This window comes from Leuciscus leuciscus (assembly GCF_965113295.1).
Source record: "Leuciscus leuciscus genome assembly, chromosome: 7".
NCBI classification, from domain to species: Eukaryota; Metazoa; Chordata; class Actinopteri; order Cypriniformes; family Leuciscidae; genus Leuciscus; species Leuciscus leuciscus.
The window spans coordinates 30,800,342-30,826,953 of NC_138731.1; the positions used below are offsets into that span (position 1 = coordinate 30,800,342).

General features: G+C 38.7%; 1 protein-coding gene and 1 long non-coding RNA gene across 9 annotated transcripts in view; both read left to right on the forward strand.

Moving 5' to 3' along the window:
• The window catches only part of dachd (dachshund d), a 109,076-nt gene that overhangs the window by 27,051 nt on the left and 55,413 nt on the right, over positions 1 to 26,612 (forward strand). The gene's annotated exons all lie outside the window — the stretch shown is intronic.
• On the forward strand, positions 4,927 to 26,612 carry LOC309503779. Its single transcript, XR_014207853.1, has 3 exons — positions 4,927 to 14,889; positions 14,966 to 22,642; positions 22,997 to 26,612. It is a non-coding gene; the product is annotated as an uncharacterized lncRNA (long non-coding RNA).

The window sequence follows — 26,612 nt, forward strand, 5'->3', positions numbered from 1 at the left end:
AGGTTAGTGATGTTCAGTATTTTGCCATTGTATCTATAATGTATAAATCATTCATGTCCACAGAGACAACTAAACAAAATTTCAAAGTAGAAATAAAAAGTAGGACATTTCAACTTCAATTACAAAGATAAAAACACATTGGCCATAACACACCTACATGCGTATGACTATAGGCCACCCTGTATTATCTAAATACAGAAGCTCTAATAAGGTCAGTCTAATGTTTGGCTGTAATAAGCATAACAGTGGCTGTGATATGACTGATTCACAGCGGACCTCCAGGTTCCATTCGTAACTTAATGGAACTGTGCTTTAATTTGACCAAGCTCTTGATTGACAGGTGCTCGCGATATCTCGCCGGTAACCCTTGACAATGGACATTAGCGTCGGATTAAAGCAAGGTGTTAAAGTGTATTAAAAATTAAGTCGATTTCCTTTCTGTTCGCTCATTTTCCCCATCAGACAGCATTAAAATTCCTCTACAGTCCATTTTTATAAGACGATAGCAACTTCTCACCGGGTCCTACCATGCTCCTTTAAAGAAAACTGAATGACTAAATATACAGGGGTATTGTTAAAAGGAAAAAGACGAGAAGAAAACGTCATCCTTCATTGAATAAAGCATACAAATATTATATGACTTGTGTGCAGGGGAATTATCTGCAGAACACTGGGCTTTAGCTGTCAAAATGAATCTGATCATATCTCAGATGGGTTCATATTGCAGGCTGGTACACGTATGAAAGCGCAGCCCCCCTCGCAGAGAGCTTTATCTGTCAAAAAGGCTCAGCTTGAACCTCTTAATTTGCGCCGAACTGCAAGCCTGCACTTTGTTTATTGTATTATTTCACGCTGCTGTAAATAGACATAAATCTCTCGTAAGAAATATTGTTCAGCCAGACACCAAAGCTTCCCACTTAACAGAGATGGAGCGTTACTTATTTGATTCCATTTCCCTTCGTTTATGGATCTGTGAAGAGTCTGGTTTGAAGACAATGAACTAACAAAAGATTGTTTTAACAGCTGTGCGTCTTTGATTACATGCTTCTTTGAAGTATCACTTTAAGTTTGCCTTTGAACTTGGATAGAGATCAGAAATGATTTTTGGCTCCTTTTTGATGCAAAAGGAGGGATTTGATTGTTGAAATATTCTTAAACTGTTACCAACCGTTTCCAGTTTGGTGTTGATTTTCAAAGAGGATGAGGGGGAGTGATACTTTTCTTTATGCATGTGATCAAAAAAGACACATTGTTTTCTCTCCTGTAGAGCATCTTGAGGAGAAACAATTTTCAGTTTTTCTTCAAAAGGGACTGTGGTTTTACAGTGGTTTTCGGGGTTAAAAAACCCTTTTTGTATTACATTTTCGGTTTTTCTCTATGTCCTGGAGTGTTTTTTTCAAACAATTAAATATACTAATTGATAATCACATTAGAAATAATGCAATAAATGTTTTCAAGTCATGTTTTGGTTTCAATTTAAATGTTATTATAGGATTAAGTCATTTTGCACTAATCTAAGGGATTTGGAGGTTTCTTGTCAGAAATCTGAGAGCCCTTAAAAGCAAGTTATAGATGTAGAAATGTTGATTATCAGATTAGTTTCCTGTTGTTTAAGAAGGTAGATTAAAGGGATAGTCCACCCAAAAATGAAAAATCTGTCATCATTTAATCACCTAAACCTTTGTAAACTCTTTCATCTGGGGACCACAAAAGAAGATATTTTAAAGAATGTTGCGAACCAAGCAACATTGGAACCCATTAACTTTCACTGTATGGACAAAAAAGACATTTCTTAAAATGTATTTGTTTGTTTCACATACGGAAGAAAGTCATATAGGTTTGGAGTGACATGCGTTTCAGTAAACGATGACCGAATGTAACATTTTGGAGTGAACTATCCCTTTAAGTTTTGGTGTGCCAATATGGTTATCACATTTATGATGTCAGATTACAGTAATGTAGTTAATTTCTTTTAATGGCAGCAGGCTTTATTTAATGTGGTGTTGCTGTTACTTCTACCTTAATGCGGGGGAATAGGTCAGATGGAAGTGATAAACTCTATCCTGGGAGAGTTTTCTTTACTTTTGTGTGGGAATGTGGAAAACAACTGGCATTTTTCCAGAGCCTGTCCAGATAGATTAAATGCAATGTAAAGACCAATGCCAATGCACAACAAAAAACATGCATCGGTGTACGCCCAAGTTTTAATTCATATTTAATTCTGTTTATTTTAATACTTCTCTGGTCTAAATGCTCGTCTCTTGAAGTGTCTGCGTATTTATAATTGTCAGACTCCCCCCCCCCCCCCCCCCCCCTGAAAATTACAACCTCGTCTCATAAAAAAAAAGCAGAAACAAAGTTAGAGTACATGGCCTATATCTGTCAAAGACATTAAAAGACAGTGCATAACTCTTGATTTATATTCGTCCGGGAAAAAAAGGCAATTTTTCTGTATATTTCATTGAGTCAAGGACAAAGAAATGGATGGCCCCAGCTCACCAAATGACCCACATAACAGAATACATGCAATTCATGATCTATTTAAACAACGTGATAAATGCAAATACTGTCACATCGCCCCTAATCCCTGCGCCATTACGCCTGAATCTCTCATTTCACTTTTGTTTCCTTTCCTTTCACCCTGCTGTTTTTGATACAAACACACTTGGCTTTTTTCCCCCCTTAGGACTCTGCTATGAATTTTATTGGAAAGGAAGAGAGAGAAAATTTAGATATTTTTACATGATGTCCTACATTTTGTCAGCTAAAATGGGGATATTGCCTGAGCGAGAGTGAGGCATGTTCTTCAGTTGTCAAAAGGCAGTAAGTAATGATTAAAATAGCAGTGTGAAACGCTGGGAGATTAAAGTGATGCTAATGATAAGTGAGAGAAGAAAAGGGCAAGCTATATTTTAATTCCTAGGAGAATGGTTAATGACTTCTATTGCCTGAGATTAAACTAAACCTGTCTCATCAGCTTTTTTCTGCTCACAGAGGAAAAAAAGGGCCCTGTGCACTTTAATTTATTAAACTCTTTTAAGGAAGCACATTGATCTACATAGGTTAAACTTTCAAAATTTGGGCAGCAGGTTCCATAAAGCTGTCTGCAGGAGCAAGGGCAGTGGAGTAGCTCAAGGCACCGCCATAAAGAATTCATTATCTATGAACTGCCACATTTAATGAAAAATATCAATTATTTAAAGGGAAAGGCTTGCTTCTGTTTAGTGCTGGAGGATTTTGAGACGGTCCAGATTGAAGTGACAACCGCAGACAATGCGCTGTGTGAATTTCCACTGTAACACAAGCCCTCGTTTTAGGTGTATTCGCCACGACGTGTCAAAGCCTGCACTCGCCCACTGTATTCACGCCTGTGATTACAATTACATCAATAATGCAGAGGTGTACTGCAAGTAAAATATTTATCTGGCTTTTTCAGCCTTTCTCGATTGACTAAGACATGCGCTGTAAAAATTTAACCGTGACATTAATACACAACCTCCCATGACCTGCGTAATGAAACGTGTGTGTTTTTGTTGACATGCCATTACGCGTTCCGACAGACTTTATTAAACTCGGTTTTGAGGAAACCTTTTGGCATGTTCCTGGTGAAGATATGGGGCGGTGACACACATTTTTGATGCTAATTAGCATGCATTCCAATCCACTGAACCCAGAATAACAGCCCGATCCTCGCAGCCGATCCTCGCAGCCGATCCTCGCAGAATTTCTCTGCACCGGCGTGATAGAAGTCATTGAACATTCTGCTGACAGCAGATTATTTTTGTTTTTATACAGATGTCAGGCTTGAGTTGCTGGTGTTTTCCACTCTAGCTACAGGGCCCCAGAGCCTTTACACTGTAATGGGAGCAAATGATTATTCTTGTCTCTGTTGGTTTGAGTTCTGCTCTGTTCTGTTGATCTATCTAACTATCTATCTATCTATCTATCTATCTATCTATCTATCTATCTATCTATCTATCTATCTATCTATCTATCTATCTATCTATCTATCTATCTATCTATCTATCTATCTATCTATCTATCTATCTATCTATCTATCTATCTATCTATCCTTTTACAGATACTTTCACATCGCATTTCCCACAATACAATGTTTGGGCCTTAATGGATTAGTTCACTTCAGAATGACAATTTCCTGATAATTTACTCACCCCCACGTCATCCAAGATATTAATGTATTTCTTTCTTCATCAAAGTTTTTTGAGGAAAATATTCCAGGGTTTTTCTCCATATAGTGGACTTCAATGGGGTATGTGGACTGCATCTGGACTGCAACGGCTTGAAGGTCCAAATTGTAGTTTCAATGCAGCTTCAAAGGGCTCTACACGATCCCAGCTGAGGAATAAATGTCTTATCTAGAGAAACGGTCATTTAAAAAAATAAATTAATAAAAATAAATAAATATATATATACACTGTAAAAAAAAATTACATCCCCAAGTCGAAAATTTCTAGTGACTGGTTACATCAAAATTTTTCAGTTAGTCTGACGTATTATTTCTCATTGAGCCAATGTTAACAGTGTTAACAGACTATTGCAACAAGAATTACACTTGGGCCAATTAAAAAATTTAGATGTGACCAGTCACTAGAAATTTTTGACTTGGAGAGGTTAGAAATTTTTTACAGTGTATATATATATATATATATATATATATATATATATATATATATATATATATATATATATATATATATATATATATATATATATATATATATATATATATATATATTCATGGGTTTCATCCGGTCCCTTTCCACAGGTGTATAAAATCAAGCACCTAGATTATGAATGCAGACTGCATTGTGCTTGATTAATACACCTGTGGAAAGGGACCGGATGAAATCCATGAATATATATATATATATATATATATACTTTTTTAACCACAAATGCTCGTCTTGCCCTGCGAGACTAGCCTTGCGATGCGCCACACATTACGCAATCACGTTGAAAGGTCAAGCGTGACGTAGGCGGCAATACCGACCTACTGTTTACAAAGCAAACGTGCAAAGACTAAGTCAAATGCCATTTACTAAATTTTTTTTTAAATAGAAAGGTACAAAACAACAATGGCGGACGATTTTTACGTTGGAGGAGAAAATACGATGGAGTTTTTTGCCCTACACTACCTTTTTGAACCGGAACACACGTGACCTTTCAACTTGATTACGTAATGTGTGGTGCATCGCAGAGCTAAATTCTGAAATGAACTAATCCTTAAAACAAGAATGTTGATGTTGAAAAGGCATGGTTCAGCACTTTAGCTTAAAGTTAGTTTTAGACATGAGTAAATAAAATAATGACTGATTTATGGAAATCTGTATTAGGTTTTGCAGGAGTACGAAGCGCCCCAATCAAACGCTACAGCTTGAGATCCAACAATAATGCTTACCATGCGCCAAATCAATAGTGTCAATTGCCAAAGCTGCTATGCAGAATTTGATACCAAGGACTTGTGATGACGTTTACTGCTGGGTCAATAGCCATGCGATCCTTTATTCGTTTTCGAATACATAATGCCTTTCATTGTTAAGAAAGACTCAGACACAGTGCCATTACAATTGATTGCTTCAGTACATGCAAGAATGACCCAATAAATCACCCATGCCAATAATGCTTGAGGTTTGCCGTTCAGCTGATCAGATGTGGCACTGCGACAAGATGTCATTTAACCATATTTAGTTGTACTTTCTTATCGAGTTTGCATTTAAAGTGGCGACTAATTATAATTTGTTTGCCTGAAATAAAGAAATCCTGCCCAGCTCTCTGCAATAATGCATTAAGAAATCACATTAATAATGCACGTATTTTTTTCTCACATATTTATAGCTTCCCCCCAGACACCAACATGTCACAGTTGTTGTTAGATCCCTATTGGTTTCAATTAAAACCTTGCTGAAGCAATAAAAATAGGCAATTAAATTGGAGCAAGCACTTCAGAGGTAGAAATAGGCGGATTAAATTAACCTTGAACTGCAATTAGCGTTAAAAATAAAGCTATATATGTATGTGTACTATTGGCCAGCATCACACACATGACCAGCGTCGGCCAATAGTGAGCCAACGTTCTGACGTACAACCCAGAAGCGCTGCTGTTACACTACGTGAACTGACTCAGAGGCCCACACAGAAGAAAATTAATAGTTGAATAAAGTCGTTATTTAAAAAAAAAATATTTGCACACAAAAAGTATTCCTCGTCGCTTGATAAACTTAAGGTTAAGCCACTAGTCACTTGGACTATTTTAACGATGTCTTTACTAACTTTTCTGGGATGGCAGATATCAATTACATAGAAGCCTATAGGAGTGAGCCAGCTCTCAGATTTCATAAAAAATTTGTGTTCCAAAGATGAACGAAAGTCTTACGGGGCTGGAACAAAATGAGGGTGAGTAATTAGTAATTACTGACAACATTTTCATTTTTGGGTGAACTAACCCTTTAAAGTGATAACTGTGTATAATTTCATTACTTTCTACTTTGTTTCAATACTTTACGTTAGTGTTAATGAACACTAACACATGCCAGCAGTAAATAACTTCTCTGATTGAGAGTCGGCCATATGGCCCGTCTGACTCTGATGTGGAGAGAATGACCTCAGCCTTGATATAAATGAGCTTTTGCGGGACGGCTCGGCCTTTGACTGTGACACTAATGGAATGCTTGTGCTCACAGGCTTTTACACGCTTAGGTAAAAAGGCTTTTGGTAGTGGATCCTAACACATGTTAGCTTAAGTGAAAACATTTATTTCTGGAGCAATGCACTCGCTGTCATTTCAGCTGCAGCTTGTGTCTGCCCGTGTGTCTCATTATCTTGCACTTAAAATCAACATGTACCTCCCACCCCCCAGCCCGACAGCGCAGCGGTCCCGGGCCCTGAGCCTCTGTTGCGTTCTCCGACTCTCGTTGTGTTCGTCTCATTGCTGTCAGTTTTAAAAGTTAAAAATATTCCTGTTGCTGCGCCCGTGTCACTTTTACCTTAGATTTTCATACATTTCTGTGATTCTTTTAGAAACGTCTATCAAATCCCATGATCTTTCCTGCAGCTAAGGTCCCCTATATGTCGTTACCTAGAGGCAGTCTGATTCTTTTAGCAACCCCGTGAAGCTGATTAATTTCACTCTTCATTAAAAATGTGTTGTGGCATCTTCTGTACTATTATTCCCTTTTTTTATTTTTCTGTCTCTTTCTTTCAGTCTCTCTCCCTCCTGTGCCCCGGCCACCCGCCTCCTCCTCCCTCAGCGCCCTTGGCAAATGAAAGGTCAAAGACGCTGCAGTGATTAATGAGCACCAAGCGCCAAGATCCCTCTGTCATTTTCCCCCCTTGTGTTTTTAGTCAGGCCGCTAATTCCTCCAAGACAGCTCAGGCTTTATTGGCCGATGGGAATGACACGGTGTCTGTGGAGGTTTTTTTTGACTGAGCCGCTTTTGCTGTTTAGTTTAGCGAGGAAAAGAAAACAATTCTCTTTTTTATCCGCTAAAATGTTTTAGGGGTTGAGTGTCGCTCGTTTCTCTTCTGTTTTGTTTGCTCTAGGAACAAAAAGCCCACTCAGACACTAAGTTTTTTTGATTTTTTTCCCACAGAACAGAAGTGGCCGTCTCTCTCCACTTCGTGGATGACACTTCAGCGGTGCACACCGAGTGTTTATTTGAAAAAGTAATGAAATATTTACTCCCTATTGCGGGTAGGATTAGCACTGGTAATTGACTGCAGCAAAAACCGAGTCTGTGTGAAAGCGGCCGAGAGAGCGCGAGCGAGAGCGAGGGCCCCTCGTGTTTGAATGCAGATCCTTAGCGCACAATGGTCCTGTTAGCGAGGCTGTATTTCGCTCTGTCACTCTCTCTCTCCACATGTTGCTTTTTCTTTGAGAGATAAGTGGCTCTAATGCTGAACAAATAGTGGAAATCAGAAGCCACTGAGAATCATTCGGCACCGGTTTTCCCATGGCACCCAAATAGACGCCCGGTCTCACGGAGAGAAGGAGCGCGAGGGGGAGAGAAAGGGGGAAAAACCTCTCAGATGAGCGCGAAACAGTTTTGTCACCGCAAGCAAATCCAATTGAAAAGTCCTCTGGACTGCAAAGAACCGGAGTTGTCAGATCGGGCCAGCGCACTGAAAAGATCCAGGAGTCCTAAATTGGCATCAGGTGTGGGCTTCTCTCTGTGGTGATGGGCTCCCACATTGTGTCAGCTAGACATTTGGCCATTTCCAAATATAATGGGAGAAATTAATGCAAATGAGCGGCTGGAATGAAATGTATTTAAATGCAGATTGAAAGAGCCTCTGCGTTCTGCCTGATAACAAGTTGCTTTAGGAGAAGGGCCACATTGTGTTGGCTCATCTCACCCCCTACTGTTTCCATCCCCACACCAGTGTGTCTCTTTTTTTCTCTGGTCGTTTGTGTCTCATAACAGGCCATTGTTCAGTGGGTAAACTCGCTCTCTAAACTATTTACATTGCTCATTTATTTGATTTTCAGATGTAGCTCGGTCTTTGGCTTCCAGCCTGTTGGAAACATTAATTGCACAACGACTAGAGAGAAAGAGCTGGATCATTTATAATAATGTTGCTGTTGACCATAACCTCATTAGAACCTGTGACGGCATGTATTTCACAAACATGTTCCTAGCCGACTTCTTGCCTGTGGCTAACCATCTCTTAAACATCCTCTTCTTAGCTTTAAAGAGCTCTTGTTTCAGGGCCTCACACTCTGTGTCCGCAGCCATTATTAGAAGAGCCTGGAACACATCAGTTTCAAAGGAAATGTTCGAATCGGAGCAGTTCAATATGAGGGCACATTTGTTTATCTGTTTGGACAGTGCTGCTGCCAGACCCGTCTGCGTCCAAAAGAACAGGATATTGTTCTTTTGGACGCAGATGCAGATTATAACTTTAATTCTTTAAAGGAAAAGTTCACACAGGAATGAAAATTCTCTCATCATTTACACTCCCTTGTTCCAAACCTGTATGACTTTCTTTGCTCTGTGGAGCACAAAAGATTATATTTTGAAGAACTTTTTGTCTATGCAATAAAAGTCTAAATTCAGTGAATGGCTGGACACCATTGACTTTAATTGTATGAACAAAAAAAGATAAACTAAAATAAAAATATATTCTTTTGTGTTCCACATGAGGGTGAGTAAATTATGACAAAATTAACATTTTTGGGTGAACTGTCTCTTTAAATGTTCAACCGTACGTAGAAACACTGAGGAAAAACATTAGGCATATGCGAAGTGCTGTTTTCAACAACAACAAAAAAAAGGGAAAACTTTACAGATGCAATTTACATGCAATTAATTTTAGTTAATTGGATACACTGACTTCATTTATCATGCATATTTATGTCAAGCAGCTTGTGTTTTTCACTGATTATTAACCGATAAAGAGAAACATGGGCATTTGACTCTTATCTATCTTCTTAACATTATCTGCTGTATAAAGAGACAGCCGCTCTTACTGGCATGCAGCGCTGCTGTTTAGTGTGTGTATTGCACTGAGAGGGATGGTCAGGTTTGATGAGAGTCCAGGGCAGAGCAGGAGACCGCTGTGTCCAGAAGGTCCGGGCCTGTGATTAATGTGATAGATAATGTGCTGGGGAAATGAGTAAACACTCCCTCGCTGCCTAGCTTTGTGCTTCATCGGGTTGATGACAAGGGCAGTGCAAGGTGAGAATTTAACAGGCCTGCTGGAAGAATAGAGGGAAAAAAGGAGAGAGATTCAAAGGAGTGAACCATGACAGACTTGGGGAGAGAGAGAGAGAGAGAGAGAGAAAGAGAGAGAGAGAGAGAGAGAGTGGGAGTCGGCTGCGTTGCTAATAAAGCGGGCTGACAAAAGTGGAAGTTTTTCAGGAGAGGAATAATTAAAAGTGCTCAGGGGACTGCAGTTTTAATTTCACATGTAAAGGGCTAAAGATTTCATTTATAGGCACGCTGAGTAGCGAGAAGGTTAATAAGACGAACAAAGCGTGCATTGTGAGAACATACACTCGGAGCAAGGCTGCTGGACTTTCACCTAACACGTTTTTAATTATCTTTCTTTACATATTTCTCGTAAGATGGGAAAAAGAATAGATTAACTGATTAACAGCTCTGGTGACCGATTGTTGATGGTGTAAAAGGCTCAAGTGTCTTGTTCTGTGTTAAACATCAGCACAAGCTACAAAAGTCCCACGTTTTACAACTCATTTTGTGGTAAAACAGCAATCTTCGAGCAATTAGATGAGCTTGCGAATTAAGTATGAATTGTGTTTAAGTATGATTTTTTTTGTGATAATATAAAAATAATAATATAATAATAATGATATATATATATATATATATATATATATATATATATATATATACCTAAATATTAAATCAATATTTAATTATATTTTGAAAAATAGCTATGCCCTGCAGAAAAGTTTATAACATTTTTAAACTTAAATAAATTACTTACGAACATGAGTTGTGTGTATGAATGATTGAATGTATTGTAATGTATGAACATTATAATTAAATGATTAGGCATATTCTCTCTGTTTGACCCCACTATCCCAAAGCTGCTGTTTTTTTCTTTAATCCAGCTGGACCAAAATGAAAAAGTTCAATATTCCTACTGATTAAGCCCTGATGCTTAAACAAAAGGAACATGACATATTGTCTGATGCACTACTTTTTATATGTGGTTTGAGCCCTACTTCAGACAGTCTGGGTCTCGTTCCTCCCTGTAATGTCCCGCGCTGGTCGAGATCATTCTGTCAGTCAGCAGTGGATCATGGGAATGAATGATCGCAGCGGCGAAATCCTCCAAATCCTTCCCCCGCCGGCCTGTCACACACTCCACTCTGGGCCTGACACTTCTCTATTATATGTTTATCAGTCTCTAATGAAATGCTGACAAGTTTCGGCGCACAACGGATACTGTGTTCCATTAATAGTATTTAACGAACCTTGAGCTCTCACAATGGCTGGGCCCTATTGCCGGTGACAGCTCAGGGGCCCCACTGCTGCTCCCCGGTGAGAGAAGATATTATGCATTATGAACATTTGCAATCCCCCTCTTGCCCCCAGACCATCTTACTTGTCTTGCTGATAGGAGTGAGAGTGAGACAGTCTGTTGCAATATGGTCAGTGGTGTCTGGTTAGAACGGAAACCATGCTGTTGTGAATTTTATGAATTCTCCTACGTGATGCTGCGATGAATAATGAGGGAGGAAAACATTTTTTTTATTATGTGTTTTATTTGTATGAGATTTGGATTTGTATGAATTGACTTCAGTTTGAATTGATTCAGTTTGCTGCCCTTTCTTTCTGGTTTATTTTCTCTGCTGAACAAGAGAGTGCTCTTAAACTGGATAAATGTGCCTCATTGTAGTGATTGGTGTTTAAACTGATGGTAGATTAGTACATAATTATTGATTGTAGATCATCTCATAAAAAAAAAACTGGTGAGTCATGATGACCTAAAAACGGATCTGTTCTGACAGCAGAGGGAAAAATGCCAAATGCTAATGACAAAATTCTTTCATGTTAAAATCAGTTGGGCTAAATTAAAAAATGAAGAATTGACTCTTTCACTTGAGTTAGAATTTGACTGAAATTGGCCACACCCCACATAAATTTCTATTGGAATGACAGGAAGAGAATTTAGCTAAATCTCTATCCATCCATTGAGTAATCAAATTTTTCTTGATCTTTTTACATATAAGAGGTCATTGTACCATAAAAAATATTCTGTAAGTTTCAGAACTCAAAACTTCCTTGTTAGTCCAAAAACAGCTTTTATTGAAACCAAGCTGAGAAAATGGATCGTTTTGGATTTTGTCGAATTATTACGTCATGGTGACAAAAGACTGCTTTTCCAGAAGAATATTAACGCGTACTTCTACTACGTCTCTTTAGCCCCGCCCACCTAGCATGTCATGAAGTAGTACATAAAAGACAGATTCAAATACAGGATTACTCAAGCATGCCTCTGCAGACGACTCTGAGGATTACAAGACGTTTTGCAGTGCCAAGTTGTGGAAAAACAGTCTTTGCATTGTAATCCTTGTGATCCTAACATTAAGAAAACGCAGATAAACTTTATTTTTAACAAAGTTCCAGTCAGATCTTGTCAGTAAGACTTTCATTTGTTTACTTAATTTGACTGCAAATTTGTTTTTAAACAAGACACACCTCGACACTTTAAAATAATTAAATTAAAAGATGATGCAGTACCACTTACATTGGATCCGACAGTAATGTCACAACACACAATTGTGAGTAACAGTGTTTTTATGTGTCACTATTGCTTTGTCTGATACAGATCATTTGATATGTACTGAGTATTTATACTGTAGCATAACAGTCAAACTGTGAATAGTTGTGATTTTCTGTTCTTTCATTTGCTTCCGCATTTCCGCATTGGATTATCGGATACGGAAGAAAGCACGTAGAGAACACTGCTTTTGTTATTGTTTTGATCTAAGCCATTCATTGAAATCCTGAATAAAAGTTTCAGTGAGTGACACTGTATTGTCATCCGTAAATTATTAAATTTTTCTTGCATATTTCATTTTATTTAAAACATGACTCTGCAAATGACAATGTATACGTTTTTCAATTATAACTGTGGTTGAGTAACTCTAAGTACTTAAACTTTATTGCCACAACCAAGACTTATAAAGCATGTAATATGCAGAAATGTTTCACATTGTTGGCAAATGTTTCAACTATGTAACAATATATTTTTCAACACCGGAAGTTTTCAAAGCAATTCCACAAAATTATTTTAATATGGAAAATTGTTACCCAATCATAGCAGTGGGCGTTTACTTCCAAGTCTTGAATGACAAGACTTCAAAACAGAGTGTTCGAAAGAAAACGGTATAAAATATAGCTTATTAATTCTAAACTAGGATGTTTTTTGATGTAAAATCTTGATAACAATATAAGTGGACCTCAGAGAACATTATAAAAAAATGTGCAGCTCATGACTCGTTTGTCGACCCCAGAGGGTTAACATGGACAAACCCTCATCCTTGAAAACCACCACTGTCCTCCATAGTCTCCTCTGTATTAGCTAATAGTGCAGAAGTATCCATGCAACATTATTCCTTAAACCCATTATAAGCCTGTGAGAAAGATTTCTGCTCTCTCTCATGAATAATTGGACCCTAGCACCTCACCATAGTTTATTTCTGTTTAAGCAACCTTGTCCACGGAAGTCACTCAAACGTTGGCGTGTCATGCTAATTCTAAGCAGATGCCCGTTCGACCCACAGAGTGATTAGTTTCGATATGCGAGGCGCAGAGTACGGGACGTGCTCGAAATATCTGCGAGGGTCTGGCACGAGAGTAGAGAGCATAGATGTTCCTCATCTGTAATACACTGTGTAGACTAATATCTGCTGCTTTTTCTTATATTGCAGTGCGATATTGATCTGCTAAAATTGTACCATATTGGAGCTGTCTGTTGTGATATTCATCATTCTGTCATGCACCCCCCCCCCCCCCCTCCCCCCCCCCCCTCCCCCCTCCTGTAGCGACGAGTTATTAGAGGCAGCGGTTTGAAGAGGTTGAAGGCTTTAGTCGCAGAGATGTTGCAAACAATTCATCATAAAACCGAGAGAGAGATAGCAGAGAGGGATGGAAAAAAATCTCAGGTGATGTCTCGCTTAAGATTTATGTGGACCAGGGCCATGCATTAAGAATTACATCATCAAGTGGTGTGAAGACTTCGCACGATGTGCTGAGTCGGACTATTTGCCCTCACGCTGAGCCTAAATGGACTTTTCTTACCTCCTCATGAAGCTTTTTAATGGAATCGCGAGCTTCCAGGAATAAAACGAGTGATTTAGTTAGCGTGGTGGAGGCTGGGTCACGGGCCCTGATAAAGCTTGTCTGAAATAATTGTCATTCTGTGGGTTTAACGACACGGGCCTTGCCTCGCTGCCATTACGCCACATTTGGCAGTTGATGGCAATCAGACAGCGAGGATGAAAGTAAACTTGTACGTGCCACATTCGATTTGTCTCCTGACTGGGTGGGGCGCTTTTCCCTCCAACTGTCTTAAAAGGTTCTGGTTGTTTGCTCTCCGCACGGAGTCGGTGATTCGTCCTGAAGGATCAAAGACACTCAGATGGATGCGGCTGACATGCGTTTAGCAGCCGGGCCTTGATTTCGTTTTAGCATGGACAAATCGAGGAATTCTGTTAGCAGGAGCCGTTTTTGTGGGGTCAATTGTTTTGTTTTCACAGTAAACAGCGTTCAAATGGAATTGATCAGCATCCGGGAGTCACAGAGGATGATTCGTTCTGCATAAACAGTATTTAGAAGCGCAGGAGGAGGAGGAGGAGGACGGGGCGGATCGTCTCTGCCACGCAGACTCGCTGTGCCGTTGTGTAAACATCGCTCTTCCTCTCCCACCACAGATCACTTCTGGACTCCCTGGAATATTTACATTTCATTAATTATTAAGAAAGCAGAAAGAGTATAAACAGTGGATAAATTTTGTTTAATGTTTCACACAGGATTCCGATTCCACAGTCCAATTAATGTTAATCATTAAGGACTTCCTGTTTAGTCCTGGCGTTAAGTTTGTTTGTCCCTGAGAGGATACAGACCTCACATCCTACGTCTTGCACAGTACCAAGATATTTGCTCTGGTTATAATTAGTCAGTTGCCCGTTTTAGTTGCGGCCGCCTGAATTAACGACATTGGAAAGTCAGTATGTGACTGAAATGTCAAAGAGCAACCAGAAATACCATTTGAAATGCATGTAATGCAAAACATGGATGTTTATGAAACATAATTCCATGTAATGTGGGACAAATGTTCTCAGTTAAAGAAAAAAAGGCTCTAGATTTGAGTGTGTGTGTGTGTGTGTGTGTGTGTGTGTGTGTGTGTGTGTGTGTGTGTGTGTGTGTGTGTGTGTGTGTGTGTGTGTGTGTGTGTTTGTGTGACAGTATAGGCACTCGTGTTTGTGTGGCACACTGCCCTAATCGTATTGATTCTGAAATCATATTTGCCAAATTAATATGCATCAGTCTGAGAGTGCTATTGTTTTGTGCCCTCTTAATTGCTTCCTCTTGTTAATATTAAAAGCACATTAAAGTCTTAACTATTGGCTCTATCTGAAGTTACTTTTGACGACAATTTCATAAGACAATGGGAAGGATTAATAAACTGCAGCTTGATCTCTGTTATCAAGCTCTTTTACTATAGGGAACCAATTAAGTACCCTTCAAGATGACTTTCACTTGCTGCACTGGTCTGTTCCTCTGCCAGAATTTGGGATTAATTGGGAATTAATATCCTCTCTAGAACAAGTTCGCTTTGTTTGCTTTGTCTGACTTTAACAATCGGCACTGAGGTGATCCCAACCTGTTTGTCAAATCCCCCCCTCCTCCCCTTCTCCGAGATTGATATGTACACGTCCCAGATCCCTTCAAGCTGAAAATATGGGCCATTAAGAGAGAATAGTCGACAATGATTTCGTTCTCCACGTAGAATTTTTTCGAGCTTTATTAGCCATGCATATTAATGACTCAATTAATTCTATTCATCCTCGCAAGTCATCTGTTTGTTTTCGCCTGACCTTTTATCTTAGAAGTATTCACGCTTGACTCGGTTTAAGCACTTCCTCCATGCTGGCGTTCTCCCACAGTGGCCGAGCGCCTCTTCCAAAAGGGAGTCGTTTAATGTGTTTGGACGAAACCTCCCTCTGTTAGAAAGCACGGCGGATGTAAATGTGACAGGAAATATGCTATTATTACAAACCGAGCCTTTCGTCTGACATCCCACTAAATAAAATTACAGCATTTCCCCCTTCTCCCTCCCTCCAGGCTCCATCTGCCTCTAAAACACCTCTCTTTTTTTTTTTATTTACGAAGATCGGAGTAAACAGGCATGTGATGCGGAGGAGACTGGGGTTGGATACTTGCCCTGCGCTACATCTATCTCCCATTCAAAGTTAGTGGTGAGGACAGGACATATAATTGAAAACTGCAGCTGGACTGTGTACAATCTTGTAAAAGGATGCCTTGGAAATTAGATTAATCAAGAGGCAGACATTGTGGGGAAAGTTTGTTTCGAATGCCTGACAGTATCGCTCTTTCTCTCATTTCAAATGCTGGCAGGGCAGCAGGCAGCTCCAAGGGAAATGTGCTCCTTTCATACTTGAGTAATTGATGAATTGTATGCAATATGCAAATGAGAATCCATAAATCTTATGAATGACAGCTTAATTTATGTGAGCCTTAATGAATGCAGGATTAGATTTTAATTAAATATCCTCAAAGGCACCCTGACTAGTAAGTTTTTAAAGCCTTGTTTTGAAGACTTGTTTCATATGCGTCGCAGTTCTGCGTGGCAAAGGGAGATCACGGAGAGCATTTCCTCACCATTCCGAAGATAAGCGCAGCACTGTTTTGTTAACCAAAGGGACTGAAATTAATAAATATTGCGATGGAAATCATATCTAGCCATCTCATTTTAACTTTCCTGGAACTGTTCATTTTAATACATTTGATTAACTGCATTTACTTTTTCCCCTCTCTCTGCCGTATCTGATCTATAACATTTTCTGCAGTGTCTTTTTAATTAAGAGAATCGTCCATTAGGCACGGAAAAGTCAACCAATTAGGCATTCTACATCAGTTCCCAGGATGTACAGGCCTGCTGCTCCTTATTAGTGCTAATAGTACTGATACAAAACAATTTTAAGCTTCACAATTATAGTATGCAATTAAGAAATCGGCTTTTTATCATTAATGATGCATTAAAATAATAAGCAGTTTATCTTGCTTTCAGATCTTTTTTTCCCTCTAAAATCTCCCTCCAGTATGAAGTTATCTCAAACGGTGTCATGTTTGCAGTTGCAGTCCACAGTTAACCCTGTGGATTTGCTTGCATTTATGGATAAACTGGTCATAAAAGTTACAACAATAAAAAAGAACAACCCTCAAACACCTAAGAACTACAGCCAGTAATGAGAAAATTGTAGAAATGGTACACACTCTATAATAGCATGAAAGGTAACCTTTTATCTGGCTTTTTTATTTTATTATTATTCTAAAAATGTCATTGACCTGTGATGTTTTTGCAAACTACAACAGAGTTCACTTCAATTCAGTCAAGATTAGACAAACACATTATGTTTAGACAAATTAAACACACAGATCATTTTGGTTAGGAAAAAGTGTGTGAATCCCCATCCCAATGAGTTCTCCAAAAGCTAACTTAAGTCAGATAACCTGCGGTCCAGTCAATAAGACGAGACTGGAGGTGTTGACCAAGTTAACAATTCTTAATCTTCGGTTTTCTAAAATCTTTTTTTGTTTGAGGCATGGTTCACATTAAGCAAAGTTTCCAATGAATAGCATGCTCAAAATTTGTGATGGTTCACATACTTAAAAAAAAAAAAGAAAGTTTTATGGCCAGTTGTTCTGCGTACTTTTACATGAGGACACGGCCATGTAAATAAAGCTCAAGGAAGGAACATAACTGGGTTGCGAGTTCCTTTGCAGTGGCGCAATCTGATTGCCCTGCCCAGAATCTCTTTAATCAGACTGTGTTGCGTACAAAAGCAGCAGGAAGGCCACTTTTATAACCTGAGCACTCTTTGTATCTCTAAATGTTATGCCTGGCGCGGTACTGTTGAAGGATCGGGCAGAAAAACACGTCTGGGGAGGAGAGGTCCACTGTTTGTAGTTTGTAGTGAGGGTAACTGCTCCCTTTGATTGTTTGCATTTGATCTAATATATTGTTCCTCAGTAAAGTTCACCGTTTACCAGCGGATGCAGCTGTTCCTGCTTATAAAATGCTTTATATGAAGTGCTCACACATAATCCATCTATGCTGATCTGATAAGACGTCTACCTGGCTGAGGGTGACAGGTGTGAGAAGGAGAGAGAGAGAGCTGGTGGCGATAAACAGTTCGATGCAAATAAAGAGAGTGATAAAATCTGAGGCAGCACTGATTAATGCAGGAGCGCCTGTGGAACGGGCCATCGCCGTGCTCCGGCTGACCTCTTCTGTTAGCGTTCCATTCATGTGCAGGTGTAAGTGACTGAGACAGCCACTTGTGTTGCTATATATCAGGTATCATTGCAGATTCTACTATTTTGCTTCCCTACGACCCTTGTTGAAAACTTCCAGGGAAGTTGAAGTTGATGCTGGCGGTTTGTGTTGGGAATAAAAGAGATGATTAGTGGTTTGCAAAGTCAAGAATGTTAGTTTTTCGTATTCGTAATGCGATCACGGCCATATCATTTCCATGGTGGTCCTGAGCTTTTAAAAAGCATGTTTGATGAGCTGTAAAGCGATAGCTCACCCCCCAAAAAAAAAAAAATTCTGTCATCATTTACTCACCCTCATGTTTGTTCATACCCATACGCTGTTGTTTTTTTTTTCTGTGGAGCGGAAAAGGAGAAGTTTCCCTTTAAAATGTTTCGAACAACCATTTGCAATCATTCCACTAGGTTTAGAGTCCATAAATTCTGATTATCCAGTCTAATGTATTGGCCTAGTTTCATGTTTCAGTTTCAAGTCTGTCCTTTCAGTGTACAGTAGTTTCAATTGAATATCTTTCTAACTGTGATCAATTGGCCAGAGTTATGCGCTTCGATCTTTTAGTCAGTTTGCACAAAGATTGCATAGTAAAATGGAAGAGCTTTACCTGCCAGCATTCCATCTAATCAAGCCGAATAAAGCTGCAAAGTCAGGGGCCTAATCTGAGCGTAGTGTGTTATTGTTAGTGCGGAGACCTCGGTTTGTTATCAGGCCCTTGTTTTCTCTGCTGGCCACCACCTCAGCAAAGTAATCAATGAGGCATGTGCTGCTATCGCACGGAAAGAAATGAAAAATAAACCACTGATAATCCTTCAGTTAAAAGGTTATTCAGGCTGATAAAAGCTATTTTGCTAATTTATTTACACTTTGCTTCGGTGAGATAAAGAAAGGGAACAATTAGGGAATTCTAGGTGAGAGATTTGAAAAGGGCAATGGCATTGAGTTAATATTTTATAAGGCCTGATTGGCGGGCTACTGGAGGAGTCTGTATTTACAGAAGCAGAGATGCTGTGATTTGTCCGCTTGTTTTGGTTGACTGCGAGTAAATGGAATAAATATCTTCATCTTTACCTTTCCCAATGACAAACAAAAGGAAGACGGGAAAGGTTAATTGCTCCATTTGAGGCGAATCAAAAAGGAATGTTCTTTCTGTAAACCTGAGCGAGACATGTATTGACTCCTGGATAACGTTTCATCAGCTGGCAGCAAAATGTGTCTCCATTAGGTCCAGAGGTCCACAAACCTGTCTGAAAAATACTGACCAAATGTATTCTGTGCGCTTCTCAAATTTGTGTTTAACTCTTTCCTTGCCAGCGTTTTTTTTTTTAAAGTTGCCAGCCACCGCCAGCATTTTTGATCATTTTCACAAAATTTTGATGGCCCCGAGAATATTTTGTTGAATGAATATCTGAACATAAAATATGTCAAAAGAAAGAATGGCCTCTGGTTTTAAACAAAAAACAGTTTTGTATTAACTTCATGCATTCTTTTTTTTTATCAACACTTGAATGTGGGAAAGTTTCTTAAAAACAACAACATTTTGAGCAAAAAGCTGAGAAAAACGTGTTTTTGTCAAAGACTACGTCTAGATCGGATTCAGAACGATGATCAAAACAAAGATGGAATCCATCAACCCTCAACAGTGTTCACGCGTGACAATTTTTTTGTTATTTAGCCAATGACTTGGAAGAAAGAAATGTCTTTGGATCCACTGTTTATGAAACAGATAATAAACAAATAATAAGAAACAACATATGAGAGGTTGAATTCAGTTATTTGCTGACTTTTGTATTGTGGAAGTGAGATGGCCATATGTTTTGTGGGCTTAATCTGATTGCTTTCTCAGTGTGGTGGGACGGAGGAGATCATGTTCCAGTGTGAACTCCTGGGTCAACATGGACCAAGTCCATTAAAGGAAGCATGGTTCAGGGAAAGTTCACTCTTATTTTCTTTTCGCCATGAATGCAAAACAAAATGAGAATTCCAACATTTGTTACAAATTTGCCACTTTTTGGCCTCGGGCAAATGCTGTCTATAAAAGATCCTACGTTTGGATACAGGATCTGTTATTAACTATAGAATGAGCAATAAAGAGAGATTGCTGGGTGATTGGTTTTTGATGAAAAGTTAATGCAATATAGCAGAACACACACACACACACACACACATATATACACATTATTCATGCCACGAGAAAATGTGCAAACTAATTTTTTTTTTTTCTCAACATTATACTCGGACGCTCTTAATATGTAAAACTAAAACTGTTTAGTCTAAGTACTTATTTGACCATTTAAACCTTCTTCCCACTTCCTTTGAGACTAGAGGGTCAAAACCTAAATACCCCACCTCCCATAATTTGCACCCTGGTTGTAACCCTCTTCATTAAAAACTGGTTGGCTGTGTCTGCATTGCATTTTGCAGCTAATTTCAAACGTTTACCTTCTGAGTAATACAAACCACTCAGCTTTATCTAATAAATGAATGCAAGCAAACATTGCGTTTTCCCTCTAGGGGTGAAAATCTTGTTTATTTGAATTTGTCAGCGCAGCGCTCAGCAAAACGTCACGGATAGCCTTGCTTCTACCATTGTGTGGAAAAATATCCTCCAAAAAAAAATGAAAAGGAAAAAGGATGTAACTAAGTTTGGTAGTGGTGACATCCAGTAGTGGAGTGCACAGGGTATCATATCTCAGACACAAGTGGATCTCATGAACCATTGTTGTGCTCTAATAGCCTACTTTTGAGGACTTTTGGTGCTGGGCTATTTAAGGACTCAGCATCCAGCACATGACAAATTGTACTTGTTCTTTTGTGAAGGTCCAGCTCTTGTTCTCCCTTCGTCCTCAGTGGCCCCATAATCGCTGTTTACAGAAGCGACAAACAGCAGAGAATGCTCATGCATATCTCAGCTAAATGACTGCAGTGTCCTCTTGAACATATGAGCACAGGCCGTGCTGTTTTAAGTGAAAACCTTCCGCGCTGTCGCATGATGGGGATTTCGGTTTCAAGCACTTGATGTTATTCAGTTTTGTTTCCAACTTGTTTTTCAAAATGCTATCTGCTGTCATAAATGAGATACAAGCAATTGACCAAACACAAACACACACACACACACACACACACACACACACACACACACACACACACACACACACACACACACACACACACACACACACACACACACACACACACACACACACACACACACACACACACACACAAACAAAAAGCAGAACAAAATAAAGATGGTTAATAACAAAAACAAAACTTCAGTATGTATCTCTTAAAGCTATAGTTCACCCAACAATTTAAATTGTGTAACACTTTATTTTGATGGTCCACTTTAGGCATTCTACTAACTTTAAGTAACTTTGCAACTACATGCCAACCAACTTTCTTTAGAGCACTCTTAGAAAAAAAAAGATTGTAGACTGTCTGCCTAATATCTGCTAACACTTTATTTTGATGGTCCCCCAACAGACATACTACTGACTATAAGTAAACTTCTTGTCATTTTGTTATGTCATACTGATATTGTTGACTCATTCTACTAACCCTAACCAAATCCAAACCAAACTGTCTACAGTGTTAGTTGACATATAGTTGCAAAGTTACTTATAGTAAGCAGAATGTTTAAAGCGGATCATCAAACAAAGTGTAACCCAAAACTGTCCTCATTTACTAAAGCTCCTGTTGTTTTAAACCTGTATGACTTTAATTTTTCTTGATTTGGAATACAAAAGATGACATTTTAAAGAATATATTTTCCATACAATTGTAGTGAATGGGGACTGGAGCTCAAAAGGAGCTTCAAAATGAGGCAGAGGCTCCATAAAAGGAACATAAAAGTATCCTATATGACTCTTGTGCTATAGTTCTGTAAGTGAACGGAAAAATATAATTATTCAATTGAACTGAAGAACTGTCTGATTCATGAACGAAGCATTCAGGCTGCTTTTGTGAACTGGTTCAATCAGTTCAGTGAAAAGATCTGACTCAAAAGAATGATTTGTTCATGAATTGGATGCTGCAGTCTGTTCCTCACATAATGGTATTTTGTGGCTTAAAGCGACACTATGTAACTTTTCAACCTTCATAATATATTTCCAAGATCCTTGTGATGGTACATCGACTTACAATAGGTTGAATGACACGTCTGCCATAGCCTGACAGGGTCTGTATCGCTTTTACTGGCACTATGTAACTTCGGGGTTCGGGTAGTAACCAGAGCACAAAAAGAACTACAAAATTCGACTGCTTTACGGCATACGTCACTTCCCCCACCACTTCGTCAAATTTGGACGTGAGAGGCCAACCAGCGTTTGTTTTCGGCTTTCGTGCGTATGTTTTTGTCATGGGGGTTGTTTACACCTGGCCACTTAATGCGTTTTCTCAGATCGGATAGCTATCCGATCGTGAAAAGTCCAGGTTTAAATGCCCTCCGAAACGCATTTGAGACGGATTTGAATCCGACCGCTCAAACCACTTCAGGAGGAGATCTGAGACGCATTCCAGACGAAACTGGACAAGTGTAAATGCATATGGTTGTTGAAACCACATTATGTAAATTGTACTCCTCCCAAAAATGCTAAAAAAAAAAAAAAAAAATCGTGTGAGAGCGTGTTATAGGCTATATGTTATATCCAGATATGACGACGCGCTGGAACACGCATCACCGCAGATGAGCAACTGCATCAAGACAACGTGCAAACTATCGCAAATCAAAGTGAAAGTAAGTCGCAGACGCTTAACACACATCATTCATCATTAAAAGTAAAGAAACGAAATGATCTTACCAGGGCTGTTACTGCTCTCTCTTATTGCGGTCTTTGATTTTGAAATTTTAGCTGATGATCTATAAAATGCAGATCATGTCTGTTGCTTTCGGTGACGTGCACTCCATTAAATCTGCAGATAGCGCGAGAATTGAAGATCGAATTTAAATCCGTTTCGCAAAAATACATTTATGTGACCAGGTGTAAATGGAATCGTTTGGATAAATCAGATAGCTATGCCTCACGAATTAGTTTGCCAGCTGAACTCAGGTGTTGTGAGGTGTATTTATCACGTAGTCCTGAGGGATATCAGACAACGCCGTTTGATGTTGATTCCTGCGATTATCATGAGAACAGCTTTCAATATCTCACATAATTATCAGGACATAAATAAGCCTAACGTAGAGGTTGTAAATAGTTTAAACGAGCACAATTTGCAAACTATTATGATAAATTGCAATAATCATGTCTAATGGCATCATAACGGCCAATGTTATGAAATAATGCGACGTACATTTAACTTAATTGATGTTATCTGGCATTTTGTAATGTTTACATTCCAATAAAAACAACACAAATTAAATTATACAGTAGGCCTAGACTATAGACTATTTACTTGTGATTTAGCGGCAATCATGTAAAAACGTTATAATATAATATATTTACGACAGTGCAAGTATTCCACAGCGACTCTAGGGGTCGCTGTTTGACAAAAACACAATTTCTACTTACTGTGGCTTTAAAAAAATGAGTACTGTGAATTTTAAGACTTTTATGCTGCTTTTTGCAATGTATTACACCTTTTTGTTCAGCAAAAGAAAGTCAGTCATACAGGTTTGGAACGACATTGAGGTGCGTAAATGATAAAAAAAAAAAAAAAAGGTGAACTGTCCTGTTAAATATTTATTGTTAAAATATGTCTGCTACAGCCTATAAAAAGCCACTGTTCTCCTCTTCGACTCTATACTACCTTCGTCAGATATGGTGTAAACACTCCGTGAGCAGATCCCACCACAGCTCGCAGGCTAAACGTCTGCTTTGTTCACAATCCCCTGCTCTTCCTGGAGCTAAAGTTGATGTGACATTTTGTCCATTTTTTTGTCCAAGTTTTTTCTGCTATTGGCATTGTTGAGGGAGGAAGGCTTTTACCATCACATGCCGTCTGTTGAGGTCTTTCATAAATAATTCAGTTGAGTACATTGAAAGTGATGACAACAAAACTGTCATGCAGTCTCCCACATAAGATCATAGAGGTGTTTCTATAGGACGAGGAATTCCATTTTAGGGCATTCTCTTGGTCGTCCATGTGATTGTTTGTTGCCGGGGTCTTTTTAGCTCTCTTGTGACAAACTCAGATAAAGTGCTATATTTAAAGTGATAGTTCTTCCCAAAATTAAAATGGTTTTATTATTTCCTCACCCTCATGTCGTTCCAGTCCTGCATGGCTGACTTTCTTCTGTTGAATGCTCAAGTAGTTTAGCATGTCAAGCCTGTAAAATGACAAAAAGCTTAAGAAGCTGAAGTCATAGATTTATGTAAGGAAAAGATGGAAATTTGAGTGGTCATTTACTGATAATCTTCACATTTGCATATATTCAAATATGGCATTGTCATGTCACATCTGTTTTTACATGAATTGTGCCAAATGTCATTGTTTCTTGTTACCAATGTGCAAATTTGATATGACAAATTAATGCTTTTTTGAAGCTTGACAGCCCCATTCCATGTTCACTTTCATTGTATGAAAAAGAGCAGCTTGAACATTCTGCCCAAAATAATGAAAATGTAAGGGTTTGAAACAACATGAAGGTGAGAGCATAATGACAGAATCATTTTTCTGCAAATTATTCTTCTAAAATAACTAAAATTAATTTCAAGTTAAGAGATTAGCATAATAACTTCAAATAAAACAGCAATAAATAACTTGATGCATACCAATTATGAACAGAAGGGTCACTGCGAAGATGAATTCCTAAAGATGAACCTAAAATAAGTGTGAAATCCCTTCTGGAACATTTATATGAGGTATGAAGAAGATGATGTCTCTATTTCGGTTGCGTGATGCGATGTGGAAATGATTCTGTCACATCTGAACAGGCTGATATGGTTCAAACTCCTTACAGTGTGAATGGCCCCAGGCCTGACTATATCGAGTGCTGCTCTTTCTCATGGCTAAAACTCTGAGCATGGAGTTTATGGCCTCTTCTGTTTTTAGTGTGCGAAGTAAAGAATTTCCGTTTCAATTTCATGCCTGTCAGGGATAAAACATGATAAAACGCAATGAAATGCAGCTCATCTGCTCAGTCTGTAAATTGACTAAACTGATGCACATGACAGAATTTGGTGGTACATGAATAAGTGAGTTTTTTGGCCTTGGTCATAGTGAACTCTTCTGTTTTTTTTTTTTGTTTTTTTTTGCCCATGAAAATGAGGCCCTGTTTAGTCACTGGAAAAGCAGAGAACGAATCCTTGAGTTAATGAAGGTCTCTTTCAATCATGTCCTGATATGCCATTGTATTGCAAGTGCTGTGAAATATAGGCAATGCCCTGAAAATCTGCTTTTCTCTCTGGTAACAACCAAAAGCAGGATTTATTTATTTATTTATTTATGATTATTAGCAATTATTTTAATTGTTAACATTAGGTGGCACATAAAAATGTATTGATTGATTGATTGATTGCTTCCTACAGTGTTTGATTTAATGATGAACATGAATGGAGGGTCTTGTGCATCAGTAACTAGGATGTGTGGTTGTCATTGAAACAATGCTACATAATAGGTTTGCATATATCAGTTGACCAACTCATCATATTTTTAATGCTTTTGGTATGTAGTTAGTTTTGAGAAAGTACAGAGGACAGAATCACTTTTTTGTGTGTGTGTAAAAAGTCATGAGAAACATCCCCATTGGCTGAAGCGCCCTTGGTAACAACCACAATTTTATTAGGGATACTCTCTCTAAAGGAATATACGGAATTACGTAAGCTACTTTTTTTGTTGTTGCCAAAATTAGAGTGGAAAAATGCATGGATGAACATAACGTTGTAATGTGTGAAAAATATCTGACAATCAGCTCGGAGGGTCGTTTTTTTTTTTTTTTTTGTCAGATTTGGCAATTGTTGCATCATTAATCATTGTGTGATCTTGGTCACTCATTTCAAGTAATAAAAGTTTCAATCATAAACGCACAACAGGTCTGAGTCACTCAGTCACACCAGCTTCCAGCTACAACTCCTATTAAATCAAGCAAGCAGAACGTTTCCTAAGGCAGCCTTTTTCTTTTTAATTTCCTAAAGAAACGTAGAATATCATTCATTACTAGAACTACACATATTTGGTTTTTAAAAGTCTCATAAATCAATAGTGGCCTGACTGCAATAATTATAACAAGTTAACATGTAATTTCCAGGCTGAAAGCCGCATGGCCGGATTTTAGCATATGCAAACGAGGTAATTCAAATAGTGTAGGGATATTAATACAGAAGGGCAGGTAACGAGGTGCGGGTCATGAATTATGCATCAAAAAGTGGTTGATCTTCAATAAAGGAAATGAATTCACTGTGTAATCTAATTAGTTATGGAAGTCTATTATGTCGAGCAGCAAAAAGCAACTGTCCTTGAAAAGGAATTTATTTACAGTACATGTTAGCTCTTCAGAATGGAATTGCGTTCTGGTCCGAATGTTAACGGCAACCTCTGTCCCTCACCCCTCCCCTTCTCTCTCCACTTCCCTCTACCTCCCCCTTTCCGCCACTTCACTTCTG